The following is a 23,818-nucleotide window of genomic DNA, read 5'->3' as shown; positions in this document are numbered from 1 at the left end:
AATATCTGTTGATCTCTTTGTCTCATCAAGAAGATACATTCTTCAGTGAGGGATGGTAAAAATGATGTCAAGATAATAAAGGTTGCCCAGTCAGACACTGAGATGTGATTATCCGTGTTAAATTGCAGTTTTGTGCTATTACAAAATGCAATAGCCGAAATGAGGAAGGAGTAACCATCTGTTGATATTGTTCCTGATAGAAAACTGAGAAGGAGGAATTCATAGGAATTGATGGAAAAAAACAGGGAGAGAGATAAATATGAACTAAACAGTTCTATGATTTGGGATCCATTGATTCACACCTCCAAGAGAAAAGCCTTGGATGTAGCTGTGGTATGGAGAGTGGGGACAAAGGGCTGGAGTATCCCAAGGAATGGCTTTCTGGGTGAGTGTAGTTATCCCCTCAAGCAGAGAGAGAAGTGAATTTTTGATTTTTGTCATTTAATTGTTAAGATGCTCTGGTACCAATATTGTTCTGCTTGACAGCTCCTGTGTGTGTGGTACAAGAAATTCTATGTGTCAGGGTCTTTTTTAGCAGAGACAAGATTGCACAACATTTGTCTCCCTTAACATCAAGCTATTCTTCCAAATATCTTAGCAAGATTTGCACCACCCACAGCACATACAGCACATGCAAAAAATGACCCTAGTTTCCAATCCCTGAAGCTACAAGACTTTCTACTTTTATTTCAGACTCTTTACAATATGTTGGGGTTTTTTTAATCATGCAACAAATATTAATTGTCTATTATAACAATGGGAATGTGATGTTAGGTCTACAGCGAACTGTAGATTTATGGACAAAACTGACTGTTTCCCTTTTCTCTTTTACCTGAAGATGGATTTTTTTTCTCTGAATTTTCATAAATAGTAGAGTCTTAGCTGGTTACTGGTACTATCACTATATTGTTCAATGCAGCTGATAACCTGCATTAAAGTCAGCAATTTTAGTGTTTTAAATGTTTGACTGGGAAACGTCATTGTGGAAAATTGCATTTTAAAAAGGTTTTCTGTGATCTACAGAAATCCATGCTGGAGCTGTTCTCTTAAAATTCAGATCTTAAAAAATGACTTGTCTATCCCAAATCTGCTCAGAGAGGTTTATAAGCAACAAGTTGAACTCAGATACTCACTGAGTTGATAGAAACACCAAGGTCAAAACTCAGTGGAAAAACAAATTAAAAAAACCTCATAAAAGACCATTCAGTTGAAATCTCTACTGCAGTTACCTCAATGTTGTTAGGATCAAGCATGACAGAGTGAATTGATTCCCTCAACCCCTGATATGGTGAAAAGCCAGCTCTATAAATAACAGCACCATGAAGGTCAACATTTATATCCAATGTTCATTCACATTTATGTCTAAGAAATAAAGAATTTATTGAAAGAGCAGCTGGATATAAATTCCTAATCTCTGACATATTGCTATTATTCCCTCTTCAAAAAAAAAAAAATAGTATAAAACTTCATGACTCCTGCTCTGGGTGAAAAAATAGCTGGAAAGCCAAAAGTCAGGAGCCTAATGAAGAAAACACCTTTGCCATCATGATTGATTGAGGGTTTTTTTTTAATGTGCCCTCTTGCCAACTCCATCACAGAAATGCATCTGTCTAATAAACCTGGGTGTTATTAGACCAGCTTTTTATTGGACCAAGTTTCATTGGAAAGAATTTTTTTTTTTGTCTTTCCCAAGGTCCTTGAAATCTTTACCATGTAGATCAGAAATGTGTCAAAATTACTTGTTTGGGGTTGATAATTCTGAAATTATATTCCTTCCTTGCCTTCTTTCAGTCTTCATCTTTCCCTCCTATTAGAAATAAATGAATCCAGGGATTTCAAAATCACTCTCAATGCAAACTACACTACCAAAAATAATATGAAATGTTCTGGCATCTATGAAGCAACTTATTTCAGTTCACAAACTTTCATCAAAATACTCTATTCACTTCTAAATATTGTTTTGAATTGAATGCCAAGCATGGAAGATTTGCCAATGCCTTGAATAAAAACAGAATGAGGGAAGGATGTCATAAGTTTGTCCCCCTTTTCCCCCATGGTAACTGAAAGTTCTTCAAAGTTTGTGAAGAAACAACAGCTTTAGTAGCTCAAATACCTTTTGCCAGTTTACTCATGATGTCATGTCAGGGGACTTCTGTCTCTCTCCTCTTCCACAGAAATTGCTAAAAGGACACTATACTCAGAATCCTTTTAGCTCCTCAATATCTTGAAAATAACAAGATTGGCAGACAATTGACCCCTCATAGATGAACCCAAATTTAAGGTTAAAAAGCAATTCCCTGTACTCTGAAAAATGCAGTTTATCAAATCTAAGACATACAACTGGCATTTCAGCTGCCAACCTGATAGCTCTTTCCAAGATGATCTTTGTGAAATATAATGGAAAAATCCTTTAGGATGGTGCAAGGTAGATCTACCATGGTTTACTCTCATTGCCTCAAACTAATTGACTTGGTACAGAAAATAAAATCCATTTTTCTGTCATTCTGTCTTGTTTCTTGAAAAGCTAAATCAGAGCAGGATAGATGGAAGCTGTTTGACATTCCTGACAGCACAATCTGTATTCCATTCAATCAGTCTCTTAATAATGCCATCAAATATCTCTAGGCCATCTAAGCTCCAGCCATAGGAGAGTCTAATAGACAATTTTTTTCTTCAGCAGCTAAATCAACATGGGACTTCACAGCCACAAGAACCACAGCCTTACAGCAGCCTGTCATACTGTGGGAGTCTTATCAGAGTTGCTGTAGCTTAAGTCCATTTTCTTGATCATAGCCTTCAAAGGAGCCCCTCCTGAGCAGCTGGATTATGAACACTCCTTTCACATGACAGCCTGAAAATCAAATGAAAGAACAACGTCTTTTGAAAGAAGACATTCTAGTAGACTCTGCCATTAAATCTGTGAGGATTTCTTTCAATAAGAGGCATTGGTGTATTAAAATTCCCTGAGCAATTTCAGCTTTGCTGTTTTAATCAGTTTTATATATTTTTTTCCAACTTGAAAATTAGGCTCATTGTGAGCAAGAATGACACAAGTTATAAAGACATTTAGGTATAAATTGTCAATAGTCCCGCATTTTGAAGTCTGGTTTTTGGTGTTTGATTGTTTGGGTTTTTTTCCCAACAGATCTGTGAAGCCAAAAATTTAGAAATATAAGCAGAGATGTGAGACCTTTAGGTGCCATGGTCAAACTCCCAAGATTACCTGAGCAGGCAGTTTTTAACTCTGCACATCATGGAGTAGAATCATGAAATGTATTTCCTACCTGCAGTTGTATACAAATATCCATATTCTTTATATACTAAGAGAGTAATCAAGATCACATATAATTCCTTTTGTACCACAACTGCACCTACATTTTCAAGAGCCTTTTTATGATTGTTTTATTTACCATTTATGAAAAGGAATAAATGTAAATGTACTCCTGAAAAGCCTTGGTTTCTCTGCTCTTTGGTATGTCAGAAGAGTGGGCATTGCTCTGCAGCAATGTGGAGAGTCCACAAAGGAGAATAAAGACAGTGGAGCCCCTTCAAGTTTTTCTAAAAAAGACAATGTTAATCCAAGTAAAATTCCAGCTGCAACACAGTTTGAAATGTAGCTCTGCAAGGTCTGTTCATTCTGTGAGCCATGCTGTTTAGCTGGTCTTTCCTGGACTGCAGGCCTCAAGCTTTTCCATCCTTTTAAAATTCACTAGGTTTTTCAAGCTTGGAGAATGCCACTTTTATTGTCTGCATCCTTCCAGTGTTTAGAAAAGGAAAGCTCCTCTTCTACGTGGCTGTGAAATTAAGAAATAATTTCCTATGTTAATCTACCGTAATTATTGTGTGGTATGGACAGAAAATATTCTTCTAAAAAGGTCAAAGAGAGACAGCTTCCTGAAACCAGGGTGAGAACTATACATGTCTGGGGCTACTTTTGGTTTGCCCTGGATCCAGCTGCAAACACTTTGCAGTAAAACCTTCTTCTCCTCATCATTTCAACGAGATGTGGGACTGGAAATAGGTCCTAGAGCAGGTGATGCACAACTCAGGGATGAAAGTTGGGAAGCTGAGTTCAGTCTTGTAGAAACATCCCTAAATCCAATGAGATTTCCTGACCAAACCTGCTGTATGACCTTGGTTTCTGCTTGGCCACAGACCCTGCACACCGAATGGGTGTGCAAGAGATGAGACCAAACCAATAAATAATACTGCTAAAGGGCCACTGTTGAGGAACATGGATAAAGTGAAGGAGAGAAGGAAACCCACTGCAAGAAGGGTGAGAGAACCTTTCTGAGCAGACACACCTCTATGATAAAGCTATTTTAAATTATTTTTTCTGATGAGCTGCAGCACAGTCCTGGGCTCTGATGTGTCAGGGTTGTGAAAGTCCCAGTATTACATGAGACTCCCAGGGTGCAGCCTGCAGTATAACAAATTAGCATGGCTTCTACCAAAGTGTCAGTGACTGACAGGCGATGAGCTGGTGCTGACAGCACAGGGTAGCTGAAGCTGCTGCTCCACTGCCTGAACAGCTGGGCTTAGTTTTTCCCTACCTTAAAGAAAAGTGAATGCAGTCCACGTTTCCCTTCCTGTTGGTTATTGATTGCTCTCAGCACAGGGTGTGCCATGGAGGGATTCTCTCCATTTTAAGCAGAATATGGCTGGGCTATTAAAACAAATGTGAGAACTTTGCTCTGGAAATATCAGAGTTTGGTTAATGGACATTGAAGGCACATGTGGCTCTCCGTAAGAGTAACAGAAACTTTAACAGAAACATGAGATCTCAGCAGGTTATGATGAGGGCGGGTAAGAAAAATCTTTCTCAAGTGTGAGGCAGAAGAGCTTCAGAGCAGCAAGGGGAAGCAGGGGAGCCTCATGAGAGCCCCCACAAGGTTTGAATGGATCCTCACTGGTCTCTTCTGTGCTGTGCTACATTCAGCCAGGCATTTAGCTATTCCTGGTACTCTGTGCAGTAATGAAAGGGTGTTTGCAGAAAGGGAAGAAGGGGGGCACAAAGGGTGAGGAAAGCTGCCAGAATTTCCTGCAGAGACCCAGGATGCCATCTGCCCAGGAGAAAACGTCAGATCCTGATTTTAGAGATTTCTGTAGAAAATCCCCTACCTTGCTGCCTTTCATCTTTGTCCATCATCTGGCCATGATGGGATTCACTCCTTCCTGCCACTGCCTTTGCTGTTGGTCTGCAGTACCTTAGTGCTGCTGCTGCTGCTGCTGGAGTGTGGAGCCACCAGCTGGTGCCATGTTCTTCCTACTCGGATGGAAAATTAAATTATCCCTCTCTCCCTCTCACAACTTTGCTATAGGTGACATGGTAAATAAAAAATCTTATGTGGCCTTGAGCCCATCCTCCAACAGCCCCCCAAGATACCAGAGAGAAAAGCAGAAGAAGTGTTTCCCTGTTAGAGGTTATTGAAAAAAGCTATTTTGAAACAAAACATCTATAGTGCAAAATGGTCTTTGAATCATTAGGGCTTTGTGGGGAGGGCTTCAGCAGAAGATGTTTAGATTATGCCTGTGACTGGCATTCCAGTGAGGAATGAGAGGACAGTATAGCAATAGCTAACAGAGTGGCTTATGCTGGTTAAGAGCACTTTTATTATAGCTGAAGTATAGATTTTGGTCTCAGTTTCCTCATCTGTGAATTTAATACTTATTGGCTTCCTGAAGGACTGAGCAGTATCTTGAGTATATTTTTATTATCTCCATGTTGGATTCCCATACATGTTCTTCCGTGAAGTAAAGAAAACTGTGATTGGTCTGTTTAGTAGTGCTAGAAGAGCAAACTCTATTTTTTCCCTTTACTGTAGTTTTGAATTCAATAAATGGGAGGAGAAAAAAGGATGAAGGAAACATAAAGAGAAAAGGTTGTTTTAGTTATTTATAACAATCAGTTCAAAAGCAGAATTCAGCATTATGACACACTGATGCGCAGTCACCAGAAACCCATCAAACCCATCTCTTGTCACACAGAGTATTCTTTGTGAAATCTACCACCTTTTCCTCCTCAACACTCATTAGGCAGGTAGCTTGGGGGCTGATAACACCACCTGCAAGGAAGTCAAGTGCCAAGAGGCCTCGAGCAGAGCTGGTACAGGTGCACCTTGGGGTGTGAGAGGTAGCTGGGAAAGCCTTACAGCTAACAGAGGAAGGGGATGGCCTCAGTCCCTGACTGATAAATCTGGAACTATAACTCATTTTACATCCACAGTGTAAGATCTAGATCAAGACAGTTCTTCCCAGTTCCCATAGCCCAGTAAATGGCCTGTGCCCTGTGCCTGTGGTTTGAACTACAGTATGGGATCCTCTGCCAGCACTTTGTGATGGGCTTAAATATGCCAAGCTGGGCAGAGGCAGGAGTGAGGCTTGTATAAGCTCACAACCACTTTTATGCTGCATTGTTCACCCAAGACAAATGGTATTTTGTCCCTGTGTGAATATAAAGCCTGGTGAAAAATGATAACACAGGGAAATGTTCAGCTTGTCCTGATTTCTCTTGCGTTCATTCCATTTCTTGGAAATTGATTGAATCATCCAAACCTGATGCTCCACTGGGTTGGTTTGAAAGACAGGTGTGTGGTAGGGAAGGCAGGAGCCTCCCTTGGAATGGAGAATGTAAATCCCCTCCCTTTGAATTAGTTTAATTTTGAAATTAAGGGGATTAAGGGGCTCTCAGGCAAAGATATGGGAATAGGAAGAACAGTTCTTTACTAGTATGTATGATAAAGCAAACAAACAATGATTACAGCACTAACAACAAACAGAACCAAGAACGCCAGCACTTTCCCCTTGGTGCAGTTCCAGTCGCGGCCACCAGAGGCGCTGCTGGCTCCCGGTGGGCGTGGCAGGAGTGGTGGTTCCTCCCCGGCTGCAGGGGGCGCTGTGGTGGGGGCAGGGGAAGCACGCTGCAATGGCGGCTCAGGAAGGGATGGAGGAGAGGCTTTGCTCCACAAACCCCCGGGGAAGTCAATCCCAGTGCTTTAGCAGGACTCTGGGAAGCAGTAAGCTGGAATAGCAGCTATGAGCAAGAACGTCAGGGTTGTGGATGAGATGTATCAAGCTCTGCAGCGGTAGCTGGACTGCGGGACGTCCCTGCAGGGCAGGGTGCAGGGCCCAGCAGCAGAAGAAAGGCAGCTCCTGGCTGATAGTAAAATATTTTAAAATCATAGAAAATTCGGGGAATTAGAGTTAGGCTTAGTAGGCCCTGGGAAATGTTAGGCCTTGTATTTGCTAGATAATGCAAAACTGCGCCTGTGTAGTCAGTATATGATAAATGATATAATTGTTAGATGTGAGCAGATATAATTATTGTTTAAAGAATCATGAGAAACTATGTGAGGGGTTTGAGGGGGATCACGAGAAATCCATGCTTGGATGAAATCAATGTATACAATAGAATAATGTAAGCTTAATAATGAATATGTAAGTTATATAATGATTGAATATACAACACGTTCAACTCAAAACCATGTTGGGTCAGATTTGGGTCTGTGCACCCCTGACACCCAGAGCTCTTCAATAAAAGCACCTGCATATAATCATTTCGTGATTATGTGCTCCTGAATGCTAACAGGGTTATGGTGGTGGCAGCAATTCCTTTCCCCAAGTCACAGGTCCGACTGTTGTACTCCGAAACCCAGAGAGACAGAGTCCCCAGATGCCCCAACTCCTGTCTTTTACCTGCCTCTATTCTTGGGGGACCTCTGTCTCTCAGAGAGAAACACCCAAAAGCCTGACTTCCCCCTCCCCACTGTGCCTCAAGCACTCAGCCATCAGTGCTTCTTAGCAACTCAATGGGAAAAAATTCCACAAGTAACAAGGAAATAAAAGAAAAACCCAACCCCTGACATCCTCTCAATTTACTCATTCCAGATCTCTCTGTGGACAATGGAAGAAGGTTATTGCACAGATTTAATCAAATGTGCTCAGTCTTGACCAAATATTAATAGTGGAAGATGTACAGTACAACATCAACTTCAAGCAAGTGTTCCCTTTGACAGCCATTTACACATACAGACAACACCAGAATCACTTCAAAATAGTCTTTCTTAAATGATACAGGGATAACTGCATCAAATTTCTATCAATTTCTTATCAGTTATTGATAATTGTTTCTATGATAGTATTGAATACATGGGTTCAGTTTGGATTTATGCAGAGTGTGTGGATAGGTACAAAAAGTACTCTTAACATCAAAATGCATAATGATCTCACTTGATCACTATCACTCTTGCTCAGTGCTGAGGAACTGACTTAGAGGTTTACTCTCTCTTTTCCTTTATCGAAATTATTATTTTCCCCTCTGTGCTCAAACCATTGACAACATAGAGAACAGAAATCCTCTTTTCTTCTATTTCTTTGCCTCTTTTTATTTCCTCTGTAGTTTTCCATTATCTCTATTCTCTTCTGTTGTTGCTTTGAGAAATGGATAGGTGTGGGAGAGGGAAGACTTACCCATCTTAGTTACACATGCTGCCATCATCAGTGAATTTGCAGCACTGTCTTTGGACTGGGCAGACATTTCCAATCTCTCATTTTCTTTGTCAGAGTTTGCAGGTGTCTTGGGGCAAAGTCCTTTGAGTCATTATGTTCACTGATGCACACTTCCTTCTTGGCATTAAATTTACTTGCACAGGGAGAATGTAATTTTTTGACATGCAGTTATGTTTGTGTGCTGTATGCAAAGAAGGTGCCTGTTTACTCCTACACCTCCAAACCTCCTGTTCCTTGTTGTGGAGTGCTGAGACTAAATACATCAGAGTAAAAAAGTGTTTGTGAGAGGCTGTCATTGTATGCCAGGGGAAAGCTTGTCCTGAAGAGTGCAGGTACAATAAAGAAGGTTTTGAATTTCTTCTAAGTTCTTTCAGTATCAATAAAAGAATTCCAATGAGGCAATCTGTCTAGAATTTAAGAAAAACAACAGGCTATTAAAAAATAAAGAATCTGTTCTGAAAACAAATGTACAAAGAGGAGGGAGAAGATAGTGTCTACCAGGTATTGAGGCTGTCCTTGCTGTCAGAAAGGATGAATCATCATGAATGCTTATCTGAATGCTCCCTCTACCCTGAGCCCTGTGCCGGGGTGTCCCTCTCTGCCATGGGAGCCAGCAGCACCTCCTGAAGGAGCAGGGCTCTCCTTGGGACAGCCCTGACAGCAAACTGAAATGAAGACCAAAATCCAGCCCTCTGCAAGCCAGGATCCTGGCTGATACTGTAGATATTACCTTTCCCTGTGAGTGGATATTTACTGCGCAGCTATAGAGTGTGTGTGTACATTTGTGATCTATAGTACATACTATAACTCTGTGTAATTTATAGCATTGTCTGTAAATACATTCACTCCCACTCCCAGATTACCACACTCACAGGTGACCCCAGCTCACAGTGTTCTCTCTTTAACCCTTTTTGCATTTGCACTGTAGCTAAAGAGTGAGACATCTGAAGTCTCACTATTCTCATGGAAGGATGCATAAGATGGAAGTTACAAATGTACACTTTATTTCCCATGAGCAATACTTCCTTATGGATAAAAAAATTATTCTCTTTCTACAGGTTCTTAGAGGAAAGGTCTTGGAAGCAGCAAGAAAAGCTGTTCTTTGCCTCTCTGTGTGTGTAACCAGAAACACATCTGAGGAGGAAATGAATACCTGGGATTAAATCTAATGTACCTGAATAAAAATTTTAGAAGACTGGAGAGGAATGGAATGGAATGGAATGGAATAGAATAGAATAGAATAGAATAGAATAGAATAGAATAGAATAGAATAGAATAGAAATAGAATAGAAGCTTCTGGATGCATTATATAGAAGGTTCTGGATGCTTTATATCTGTTGCAGGACAGGTGAAATAGACTAGTAAATAAAAAAGTTAACTCTAAGAAAACACACAGCTGTGTGAAAAAATCAATGACTTTTTTGATGTTTCCTACAATTGGGAACCATGTGTTGGGCCCTGATAGTTTGGTATAGAGGCAAACCAGACAGTGTGATCAAAAATCAAAAGCTACTCTGGCGATCCTTACCATTGATCTGTCCTGAACTGATTTTGTTATTGAGAGTTTGAGTGAAAGAAGTATCTACATCAACAAAACAACTGAAAAAATGCTGTTTATTTGTTCCACTGTGGGAGATGAGAGGTGGAAGGACTCAAGCAGACATTTTATTATCTTCTCAGCCATGCTCTGAAATGCCATGTCACCCTACTTACACATTAAATAGCAGTTAGTAAAAATAGTTGCCAAAAATCCTGGCAGCACACAATTGCATTTAAATGTTTTAGACAGATTAGAATCCTATACACTCATTACTCACCATTTCCTAATTTAAAAACCAAAAAAAATCTGTTGTCTGTCCCATCTCAAGCACAAGGCTTTACAGCTGCATGCTCTTGTCACTTCCAGCTTTCCCATCTGTTGCTGCAGAGAAATGATAAATGAAGTTTCAATAGGATCATAAAAGCAGGCTTATCATTTTGACACAAAACAAGACTTAGATAACAAAAAATAATTATAATGTGCTCTTGTGTTTGGAATGAAGAATTTTCATGACTTCAAAAGCATGAAAAAAATGGAATGTCAGAATTTAGAAAAATAGCAATGAAAACTGAATTCCTTAGAACACATAAAGGAGCACATTTTTTGAAGGCAAAAAGCTTCTATAATTTTTTGGATACAAAACATAGATTTGGGACTTTCTTTGACATTTGATATTGAAATAGGATGTCAGGTGCCATCTTGCATTTCTTACTTGATATAACACATTCTAGATTCATTCTGTTTGATAAATAAGCTATCAATATGTAATAATAGTGATAGAGCAGTGTTTTCCGTGATGGAGAGAATTGAGAGGATAATAAGCATTAAAATATCTTGAATGATACTCATTAAAGGATGGCATTTCTGCTCAGTGCCATGTGACAGAGGAGTAACAAAAAGCTGGTCAGGAAACCCTACATTTTTATGCCAGACTTGACCAATTTGTCTAAGTTACTGCAACATCCTTCCAAAGATACCCACGGCTTTCTCTACATTCACTTCGTAATTTGCACTGGTACTAAGGCATACAATTTGAAAAGATAAACAAAATCTGGTGTAAAATCTTCTTATGATGGAAGTGTACCACATTAGCCAGCATACAGATGGCCTTTTTTTCTCTTGGGGGGGAGGATAAAGTTAAATGAAAAGAAAATGGTTAGGAATTATTATTTTAACTGCTCTTCAGGCTCTATAAATGAAGTCAATTTATTTCTTACAGCAATTTAAAGAGCTCCTGCTTCAGAGTTAGATTTTTTAAAGGTATTTTTAAAATATAGATTTAATTGTTTTGAAAAAAATATATTCATTCAGTCCTTCAGTTTTTGTGTCACCTTTCCTCCTTCCCAAGGCAGTTTATGCCAACGATTCATTACTCCTTTTTTGAAAGCATGATTTGTTTCTGGTCCCCATCCAGCCTCATCTCTTAGATCAGACAGTTCCACCAAGAGAAACATTCCCCTTCTGTGGACATCTGCAAAATATCATCAGCTCTGTTCTCTTCACTTTCGCGTTACTGAAACAGATTGCCTCTCCCGCTCCGTCAGGCTTCCCGGATTTAAGCACCTTGTCGTGCAGTCCATTCCAGGCATGAGTCATTTACAGAAGAAGAGATGTGCAGCAGCAATCCTCCTGGCCACAGCCAGTGACTGTACCCGTGCAGCAGAGCTGCATCTGTTCCATCTCATTTCAGCCCACACAGGACTCGTAAAGTTTAGCGAGCATTTGTCCTTAGGATGCGAGCACGGGAACGGCGGGGCATGCACCGCAACAGGCGCTGCTTGAGCCAAGGGAACTGCGAGCCTGAGGACCACACATGTTGGATGCTGGGCTTGGAGAGCACTCATCCCTCGGGATGAGAGGCTGCAATGCTGAAATTGGCTCTGTGATATCACAGGTGCTATTTTCAGTAAATTACGCTAAAATTTTTTATTATGGCCATTGAGAAGAAATCAGTTTTAAACAGAGATGTAGTCAAATAGAAGGGATGGATAACTGGACTCAAGAGACCTGGCATTTTAGATGAATAAAAGAGACTATCACTTAAGTGTACTGCTTTTCATCTTCAAGAAACCACAATCATTTTGCAGGACCAATAAGCTGATATGAGCTGCTGACAAACAACATTTCATGCACTACTAACATGCAGCAATCTCTGAATGACATCTGGCACATGGCAGACTATAGCCAGCAAATGCACAGAACAATAAACCAAAAGGTTAACAGACCTAGCAAAATCTTTCCCAGGAATCTGCTCAGTGTTTTGAATGAATATGTGCATTATTCAACAGAGTTGGCAACTCCATCCAACAGGGATCTGCATTTAAAGGCAAGAACTGTGCCCCAAAGAAGTATTTCAATCAATTATGCACTCTTACCATCTCAATATAAAAACAAACAAACAAACAAAGTGATTAGATTTATTTTGACTACACTTTTTGCCTAAAACATGGATTGTATTCTTCCTCCTGTCCCCCACCATGTGCCCCATCTCATTTTGCCCCTTTTAAGTTTTTTCTGAGATTTTTTTTTTTTCACAGAAAAACTCCTTAGTAGGAACAACTGAGCAGAAGGAATTATATTCAAACTTCAGCTTTTTGCAGAACTTCTGAAGGTTTGTGCAGAGTTTCTACACGGTTGTGAAATATGTTTGTGCTCCAAATTTAAAACAAATTTAAAACAGTGCTAGTCATGATCTCAATTATCCAAGGTTATAATGCAAATTCTGGACATTACACCAAACTGTGCCAGAAATACTAAATTTCTTTTTCTGCATTACTAAATTAGGTAATCTAAATTGGTTTAAAAAAAAAGGGTGATAAAAGTCAATTTATATATAATGGCACTTTCAAGCTGTGTTTTGTCATTGAAAATAGCTGTGTGATTCCAGTGTATTAAGCTAGAATGTACTGCCAAGGTGTGTTTTGTCAATCATCTAATTCAGATATTCTTTTATCTTTAAAAGTAATGGCTTTTATACTTTTACCAGAAGTTTGGAGTTGATTCTGTTGTTCATTCATTGCACTGTGGTTGCCAGAAACAAATAGCTCTCACTTCCAATTCTGCTGGGTCTTATACAAATAGTGTAGCTACTGCCTAACTGAACTGAGAGGCTTGTGGTGGAATCTACAGGCTTATTTTCTTATATCATTAATGCTATTCAGTTGTGAAATCCAGCATGGACTGGTTTCTTAAGTTCTGAGCAAACCAATATTTATAATCAGTGGATTAATACAAGTATAGACTCGAGAAGAATGATTTGAAAAAAACGAGTGTGGAGGAAACTTGTCACTACTTTTCACTCCCTAACAATATGTTTAATTTCATTTCTGTATTTGTCATGTGTGTTTTTCTAAGCTATGGTTATGTTTCAAGTTTCCTGCCTCCTCTGGCAGCATCCAACCCACGAGGGTCTCAGTCCCCTGCCACCTCCCCTCAGCATCATCTCAGCTGCTGGTGACACAACACTGCTGAACTGTGGCTTACACCTTAGAGGACATTGCTGAAGAGTTCAAAGAGCCTTGGGAACTTCACAGGCTATAGCCAGCTAAAGGAGAAATAATACTGTGAGACAGAGAAAACTAGCACCTAAGGGATTCAAGGTTTAAAAATCACACCAAGAAATAAAAAAAAAAAAAATTAAAAATTAAAAAAAAAATACAGAGAGTTGCAACATGGCAGCTCAGCAATGGCAGGATGTGCAGGATGCGACCAGAGAGTAGCTCAGATATCCCCTTCTGCATTCTCCACATTTCTCCTGAGTTATAACTCAGAGATGACCAGCTGAACAAGGGGGGGCTAGCATTTTATTTCTGCTTCTACTTATTGAACATTTGAAATTCAGCAGGTCATGGGATTGTCTCCAAGGTTCAGGAGAAATTCATGGGGCTGTCTGCAGCTGCAATATAGAAATAGTAATTTGTTAATGATTCTGCAATAGAACAACTTATAGAATTTTAATACATAAAAACAAAGCGAAATATTAAAATTAGTCTGGTGATGTTTGAAAGGCTGTCAAAGGAGTGCCAGCATGAAAATATTCTTTGGTCAACCTTCTTCACTGACTTGGGTGTAGCTAATGAGTCAAAACTAAGGGGTGGTTGATTTAGGAAGCTGGAGCTCCTCCAGATATTGCTATGATTCTAATTTACCCAGGAGCTGTTTCAGTACAGTTTTTTCACAGAGTCATGATCCAAAGCTCTTTCAGGGCTTTTCACTTCCAGTTAGATGTAGACTGGGCACTCACAGCTTCTACTGGCAGCCTAGAATGTGCTAAGTGCAAAGCAACGTGTAAATGTGCAGTGAGTGCAAGAGATCTGAATGCCACAGACGAAAATGGCAATGGGGAAGAGGAGGTGGAATGAGGAAAATGAAAGGAGCACTAGGAGGAGGAAGGAAGGATAAATGAACAGCAGATCAGGAGAGAAGCTGAGGGAAATACAGTATCCAAGTTCTGCTTTCAGCCAGAATTTGTATCTTGACACCTGCTGCCCTTGTAGTGGTACTACAACCCAAAAGCCTCACTGAGAGCCAATAAGACTTGTACTGCTGGAAGGTTAATGCTGCAGTTGTGCAAATACTTTGTTTCAGTGAGGACAATTCTGTCAATTCAAAATAAGCAAAACCAGATTTTGATTCAGAATTAATAATAACCTTAATTTCAAAATATTTTTAAAATTGTATTAAAAGGTATTTCATTCACATTTTCTAAGTGAAAGATTATAAATTTTAAGTGAAACCTAATACATGTTGGAAAGATCCATTTTCTATATATTATGTATATGGTATGTTTCAGTATTGCTGAATAATTTCTCTTCTGAAAGAAAAAAAGATGACATACTGCATCCATATCTAAAATTGTTTCAGGAAAAGGTTCCTAGATCTAACCCTAAAGTAGCAAGATCTGTTTTGTACCAAGCTGAGAGAAAACAAGCTGAGTATAGTCTGTCCTAGAAAAAAAATTGTATTAGTACAATTTGAATTATACAAACACTTCCCTTTCCTCTACAGTTTTTCACTGCTTCTCCAGAGCTACATATTCATACAGTTAAACCTTTATTGGTCTTATTTTCTTTTTGGTTACTTAAGGTAAATTATTTCTACTAGTAGATCAAGAGGCACCTTTATCCCTGTAAAACTGCATCCAAAGGAATTTCCAAAGTAAACTTACCACTCAGTAAAATGTTCTACTCCCCCTTTTAAATAGTTACATTAGATGAACCTTTTCAGTGTAGATAAGAATAAAGTATGTCATGAAAGTATCCCTACTCAAGTAGTGTTTCACTTGCAGGTAACCTTCAAGAGAAAGTTACATTTTTAATGATTATTTAGAGCCATAAACTTCAAGTATTGTATTAAAATAGCAATGGTACAGCAGTCTTGTATAAACTCTCTTAAAAGTACATTCCAGAGGCACATGTAGGTCATGCTGCATATTCAAACAGTAGGTTTAGTAATATGATGACTACTTAAATATGGAGCATCACATTTACAGCTATCCTGTTTAAATTTCCTTCTCTTACTGTATGTCATTCAATTCAAAAAGCTGAAAAAGTACTGCACAGTTGTTTTTTATCTCTTTAGTGTCACTCTGAATGACTTTAGTTGAAATCCCAGTCTAAGAAATCAAGTAGGTATTTTTTCAATGGATTAAATTTTGGAATCTTTGAAATCTGCATTAGAAGAATTACATAAAGTAATTCCCAGCCTCATTAGTTTATAATCTAAACAGACATAGAAAAGTACTCCTGCATTGTGGATAACATGATGTCTAACAAGCACTTTTACAGAAGATTATTGAAGGGAAACATATTTGCTTTTCAAAATTTTCACTAAGAAAATATTCAGCAGGTAAGTAGATGCCTTAATACCTTCAAGCCTTGTTGCAGGCATTGAAATAATAGGTGGAAAAAGAGTTCCAAAAATCGAATCACAAGCACCTGAAAATAAAAACAGCCCCAGTCTGAGCAGCTTGCAAGCCAAACACATGCCTTACACTGCTGGTGAACATTGTGCTTTCAATGTTGTACTTTGCTTCTGCCAAAAAATTGCATTTTCATTCCATGTTTCTCAGATAATTGCTTTGTATAGCAAAAAATTCATTGACATCTTACAGGATATTGTCAGCTGTAGCTATTAGAGGCTGTTCTCAAGCAATGCCTCCTTCAGAATCATTAAATTTATGTTCTAGCACTGCTTAGAGAAATAAAGTGTCACAATATTTAATAATCACTTAGTCATTATCATAATAGGCACAAAACATGGGATGGCTGATAACATATAGAGAACTGTGAGGTACTATTGCACATGTGATGGTTTGGAAACAGTGACTTGCTGAGAGAATATATGCCATTGGTACTTTTTTTCTTTAAATATACAGAATTCTCAAAAAACAAAGGCTGTATTTTATGAAAATTGAAGTAGAGATGATCAGCTTTGTCCAAAGAGAAGGGTAGGAATAAGATGCACAAGGAAAAAATTTAAAAACTGCAAAAGTCTAAAAATTTAGACTATCCAGAGAAGACAGATTTTAGTTTCTTAATTAAAAGTTGTGGCCAAAGTACAACAAAAAAAACCTGCTGCCAAATTCAGTGAAGTGTGCCACATCCATATACTCTGGTTGCTGCTCCTCACATGAATTTCAGGCATGAGTGGTCTATGAATAAGCTTGGCCAATGGTTTGACCACTTTTCAGATTCTTTTTTTAAATGGAGTGATAATTTCAATTAGTTTCATTAAAAGCTTCTCCCAGTCTTTGCTTTTGGTAGTGACAATTCAGAACAAACTGTGTTGAAGGGAAGGCTTCTGGGAGAAGTCAGATGCACAAAGAAGCCCTAAAACATGGATAAAAGCTCTGTGAGATAGCTCCCATAAAGAAGAAAACAGAGTTATTTGTGCATCAATATTAAAAGGCAAGAGCTGACATATGGCAATCACCTACACAAAAATACTGTAAATGTTTGCCTGCCTAATAGTTACACAAAGCAGACTGTATAAAACAGATGAAGATTAGTATAGTGAGTGGATTCTGTATGAATTACTGCCAGGATTTTAACAACAGTTTTCAGATTTCTCTGAGGATAACACACTGTGATATGTTATATCTTCAAAGACCTAGATAGTTAGCATTTTAATTGGTAAACCAGTAGAAAATCTGTGGTATGAACTGTTAAAAATAACTTTTCATTCAAGTGAAACAGTTACAGACTAAACTTTTCCTGTAACAGTTACTGGCTGGATAAAAAAATTGCTTTAGTGCTGGTGGCATGGCAACAGAGCTGCAAATACTGCAGTACAACTTTATTTGTAAGTGAGTTTTTTTCTCCATATATTCCTGTTCAGTATATGCTGGATAAGTCACTGATGTGCTTTCTCCAGAGTAAACACTTAAGGCAAATAGGTCAAATGTCAGAGCTTAATCCAATTGAATGGTTAGCAATTAAGCTGGTATACACAAATGTTTCTTCAAGCTTTTTATGCACTTGTCACACCCATTCAGACACAGCCATTGCTCTACCTGTAACCTGTCCAGAACTCTCTAATTTGCCACATTAAAGCAGGCACTAAATCTAAGACAACATGTCTTTGTGTGGTGGGAAATTCTTAAATGGGAGAACACGAAGAATGTAAAATAAAGGTTAATGCTTGATACACCAGACCCAACAGTGTACACTCAATGTTTAGACCTTTGGTTTAAAAATTGATACAATACTATGCTATTTTTGATTGCCTGTAAATAGGCAGATCTAAGGTAGTACAGAAACCTTGACTTGCACAGGTAGCCCTGAACTGGATGCAGAAGAATGGATGGGCTGCATCAACTTACTCACTTGGCTCTGAAACCAGGATTGTTCTAGTGATAGATAATCTTGAGTCTATGGGAATCTATTTGCAAATTATTATAAAATATTCTTTATGTGGCAATTTATTATATATTATCTCCAAAGTAATATAGAAAAAAAATGAAACCCAAGGTGATTGACTTTCTGTAGTCTCAGTAGCAAGATTCATTATATTGAATGCTCATTATATTGAACAAATTTTGTTACTACCCATTTGCATGGTGACTAAATATTAAAAACAGTATTAGGCTGGGATGGATTATGTGGATCAGACAGTGACATTATACTGCCATGTCCAAGTGCCTCTATTGCAGTCACAGGAAAAGCTTACCAAAGCTCTTTTTGTTATCCACAGCTCTAGAAATTCACAGAAGTAACTACAATGTCATTTTATCCAAATAAGTTTTGATTGGCCAGTGCTTCTGCAAAGAGCTGATGCTGCAGCAGTAGGGAGCTCAGTGTATTTCAGGTGACAATCCCTGTTTGAAAAGTTTGATATGTGCTTACCTGGCTCCTAAGCAGACCAAGAGAGCTGCAGCTGGAACAAAACCCGCATGATGTCACATTTAGTTGTGCTGTGTTGTGGACACAATAGAAATTGCAACTGAGAAACTGTGACTCTTTGATAAAGTGATCTTGAAAACACTTATGTAAGTTTAATTAGGGTGCCTCAGAGTCGTTGGAGGCAGACACTGTAGCTGCTGATCTGCAGAGTGAAGCAGGCAAGTCTAGCCTGTTCTCCACCACGTATGAAGACAAGAACAGGATGGAGGAGGTGGTACAAATATCTCTCAAAAAAAATTCATGTCAGCAGATTTTGGGGTAGGCGTGGGAGGTTCATCATTTCAGCGGACAGCATGTTGGGAGTTGAGGAAGCACTGCACCACACTTTGTGAAATGTCATACTATGTTTAACTGTCTTTGCTGGTGAGAGCCTGGGACAAGATGCAGCAAGAGCTGAGGAGATCTTCATTGCATGCACCAAGCATGGTGCAAAGGTCTCTGCACAAGTAGAGAAGTCAACCACAATTCTTTGTGAGGACCCTGAAGTGCTACAGAGGGGTTCTGGTCTCCCTAACACACACATTTTCCAACAGCAGCTCGGAAGGCTGCACAAGGATTTCAGTTCTCATCGTGGTGTTCTCTCTCTAACATGGCAGCTGGGCTTTGCAAAGCAGTAATTTTGAGGCAGGCTCTGTGTGTGTGTGTGTGTGTGTGAACACTCTCAGATGTCTTGTGACTTTGGGTTGCTGTACCTCAAAAGAATGTGAAGCTCTTATTCACTTCTCATTCTCAGAGTATTTCTCTCTTTTCTTGAGGCTAAACATTTAACAGCCAGGTTGTATAATATGCCCACAATAGTAATTCTTGACACATTTTGAGCACGTCTGGATACAAGATATGTTAAACCATATGGAAAGGAGAAATTTCGCAAATTTTTAGGTTTGGGTTTTTTTGGATTTTGTTTTACAAAACTGATTTTTTTTGGTCACAGAACTTTGCTTTCATACCTCCATTTTGCTTGTGCCTTGGCACTTCAGTATCTTATTTATAAGCTATTTCTGAATTCTGCTACAACATCTTCCTTTCGAGGTATGAAAAGACTTTTTCAACAGAGCCTGTCAACAAGCAGAAATGTAATGAAAATGAGGTGATTTAGGTGAGAACATTTTGACTTTAAGCAGTATACCTGGCAATCTCAGTGTGTTTGCAATGATGTTAACTGTGCAGGGAGTACTTTCTATTAATGCACTATTCTTCACAATATGCATCATCTGTGAAGCACAGCTCTAGGTTGGTCTTCATTCCCCAGAGACCATGGGTGAAGTGGTCCAGCTGAAGAAAGTTTGATTGTCCTTCTCGGATGTCCCGGCCAGCTATCCAGCACCGCTAGCAGCAGGGAGGCACTATCCCGATTTCTGTGGTTTGGGACAGCACCTGAGGCAAACACTCTGTGCTAAGACAGCAGTACTACCTTGTGGTAGGACGTGGCTTGGCTTGTGGCTACAGTCAGCAGAAATAAGAGAGCGCTCTCTAGCTGTGGTGAATCCTGGTTTATTGGGTCCCAAGGGAAACCAACAACCAAAGAGGAAAAAGGGGGAAGTTGCAACAGCTTATAAGGAGGGAGGGAAACAAGGGAGGAGTCAGCCCTTGGACGAATAGGGTTTCAGAGGGGAGCGGGATACAAAAGATTGACTTAGGGAGAACACCAATGGAGATAACTTGAGGGTGGGGCCTCGGCCCCTGAGCCAATCACTCGATGCTCTAGCTGGAAGTTTCTAGAGAGTTCTAGAGAGAAGGGTGGGAGCACCGAGTGATGGACAGGGCACTGGGGAGGGATTTGAGAAAGGGTACATTGATCTCCAAGGCAATTGGGGAGGAGTTGGGATAACTGGCAGCACAAAGGAGGGAAGGGAGAACCAGGGCAGAAACATTACATGATAGGGGGAACAGAACAGTCCAACTTATACACACACAACACAACGCATGGGTTTTTATGGAGTAGAGACACAGTACAAGTTCTGAAGTGCTGGAATTTGTTCAGGTACTGTCCTTGGAAAATGACCCTACTTTAAACAAAAATTATTTTTTCCTTGAAAACCAAGAATTAATATCTAAATATTTAGAATAAGTAGCCAGAAATTCTGCTTACAGATGTTGTCTCTGACCAGAGGTCCATGGGACTGAGCTCCTGTCACATTCCTCAGATCCAAGTGGGAACTGGAGTCTGGTTTTCACTGCAGAGCCAGCAGAAATAGAAGGAATTGAGATGCTCTCATACACTATTTTTTTTCTTTTTTACGTGAGCTCTAGAACTCATCCGTTTTTAATAAGCAGCTGAATCTTTACAGCTCTTCTCACATTTCTCACTTTTTACAAATCTATACAATTAAAGAGACACAAAGATCTTCAGTGAAGGCATCTCCTCAGCTTTCCTGTATTTTAACCTGTTGTCTCTCACAGGATTCCTAGTAAGAGGTAGAGGTGGTTGTTTCTAAAATCCTGCAGTACAGCACAGAGGTACCTGAATTTGTGTATCAAAAACAATTGAATATTTTCAATTATATATTGAAATTAATTTTTCAATTGTTGAATATTTGTTGGTTTTTGCCAACAAGGATAATGCAGAGAATGCATGTAGTGTAGTTGATCCCATATTAACATGCTTCCTGAGGGAAATGACACTAATCCATGTGACCAATGGTGGCGGAATTTTGTCACACATGATTATCTTACTCATTTAGATAATTGTTACTAATTGCTTTAGTTTCAGCTAATAAAAATGATTGCTGACCTTACATGATATATCTTTTAAAATTAATTATTATTCCCATGACTGCATAGCCTATAAAATCAATTAAGGAATAAACATTTAAGATTTCTTCTCTGCTATTTACTATAAAACATGATGAAAATTAGCATTAAATGGTATGTCCTGTTCCTATTAACTTATGACAGCAAGCAGTTGTATGTTTGCAGCTTGCTTTTGAAAGGGCAGGAGAGAGACAGAAGAGCTTAGTTTTCAAAGTATTGATTGCAGGTAACAGGAATATCTCAAAATTTAAACAACAAAGGAAATGTTACTTGTAATTTAGTGATCCTTTTTGAAAAGTGTACATCAGAATCCTCCTCTCTCAAACTGAAAAGGGATGGGAACATTTTCAAAGGTTGATGAATTTTCTTCTATGGAACTCCTCAAACCTACTCCTGAAACCTGCACTCATGCTGAATTTTTAATTTATTCAATGCAAGTAATGAATAAGTGTAGTTTTTAGATGTTCACAGGGTAAGTGTGTGCAGATCACTACATCCTCAGATGCACAAGATCCACCAGAACAGTTATGGAATGGTAAAGCCCTCATACCAGTTACACTGCTTTTTAGTGGGTAGAATAGGGATTTTTGGTTTGTTTTCTTTCAAATGGCATGGAATTAGGGCAGGAAGTATTGAATCACATTTGAACCTTTATTTCTTGATCTACTGTTCTCACCAGAAAACAGTCAGGAGTATCTGTCAGAGATCCAGATGAATGCATTGCTTTGGTTTCCAGAAATAAACTGTACCTGCAAAAGATGTGCATTATCTTAGGGGAAAACTTATCTCAAATATTTCAAAATTGTGAGGTAAATACATGCTACAGAAGAATTAAGCCCTATGGAGTTGGGAATTGTAACACTAGAGTTCACAGCTTCCCTGGAGAGCTTGTCTCTTTTCTGGCTGGGCACAGGCAAAAACAGAGAGGAAAAGAGAAGAAGAAATAAAGCTGAAACACAGCCTAAGATCTCTTTTTTTCCCACTTATGTGATCTATCTCAACTGCTTTCAGAATGTCTAAGCCAGGATGAGCACACTTTTCTGAAATGGAACACCAGAAAAACATATCCTGGCTTTAAGGCTGCTGTTTTTCTCTAATAAAAGCCAATGTCCCTTAGCATTCTCATCACTAAAATGTCACAGTGTAGAGCAGTGTATTAAAAGTACCTTTCTCAATTTAAATGTAAAGGGTCACTTCTACAAAGAAAAAAAACTCACAAAAAAAAAAAGCTGTAAAATTGCACAGGACTGGAGATAAAGATTTAAAAGAGCTCTCAGAAAGTTAAACTCAGTATTCATGTGGAAGTGAAGGACCAAATCTGAAGTTTTGTTTAGGTACCAATACTTGAATTGAAATTGCTTTTGTAACTTAAAATTACTGACGTATTTTTCAATAAAGTTAAATTGTGAAATATATGAAGTGTTCCTTCTTCTGCAGGCAAACATGACTAGTATTTTGCTCTTTTGGATTATAATATTAAATTTAATTTTTTTGCCTGCATCACCATATCTGGCAGCTTTGGCTTTAGACTCCTGAGCTGGGGCTGACTTCTGGCCGTAAAACTCTCCCTGTTCATGTATTAACCTCTCCTCAGAAAACTCATTCTATGGAAGGGACACGTCCAGCCCTTGGAATTTGTGCAGCCAGGAAAGGTCCTTCCCTTCAGCTACACAGTCAGTCCCAGGATCCCCAGGCACATTTAATAGTGATTTTTGAAGGAAAGATAGTAACTACATTCCTGAGATTGGTATTTTTTCACTCCTATGCCAAACTGAGCAAAGACAACCAGTTTTAAAAGGTACTCTACATCCCTCTGTAATTCTGTTCCCTCTTATGTAGAATTTACCTACAGTATGGATTTATCTTTGAACTTCTAAGAGTTACTGCAGAAACAATTTATTGATTAAATGAGTATCCCTGGAAGGTCAGCAATAGCTAACTATTTCAAAAAACATTTTAAAAGCTTGCTTTTTACTATTCCTACCTATTCCAAAATATCCATTATTTAACACATTAATTACTTTAGAAATTATGCATAAATAGAAGCTGTCACTTTGAGAAGATGGAGGAGACACTTATAAACAAATAAAACTTATAAAACCCCTCTGTTGAATCAAAAAAGTAAACTAAGATTAGAACAAAAGGCGCTTTATATCTGTGTGCATATCCTTGAGTTACATGGAACTGTGAAACATGCACACATGAAACTGTGTGCATATCCTTGAGTTACATGGTTTTTACTGCAAAATGTAATATATCCTCATGGTGCCAAGCCCAGCTTTGGGAGGTTTGCTGAAGCCCTCAGACCCCCAGTGAGAGTGCAGCCCTTCCTGCTGTCCATGTGCGGGAACCCCACAGGAGCCCAGCTTTGTGTGTGCCAGAAGCTGGGAGCCAGAGCTGTGTGTCCTAGGGTGATGTTATGATGCTTGTATCCCCATTTGTGTGTTCTGTTTATGCTGGATATTATGTTCTGTGCCTTCAAGACTGGCTCTGAAGAGTGAAAGTTTTGTTTTGGTTTCTTATCAGCTGTTCCCCCATGGCTGGCAGGACACACAGACAGGGCAGTACATGGTGCTGCTTTTGCTTTTTTTTGCTTTTGCTTTTTGCTTTTGCTCTT

Source organism: Agelaius tricolor, unplaced genomic scaffold (assembly GCF_023055355.1).
Source record: "Agelaius tricolor isolate 1412-34295 unplaced genomic scaffold, bAgeTri1.0.p SCAF_3, whole genome shotgun sequence".
Taxonomy (NCBI): Eukaryota; Metazoa; Chordata; class Aves; order Passeriformes; family Icteridae; genus Agelaius; species Agelaius tricolor.
Note: the sequence above shows the minus strand (reverse complement) of the source record.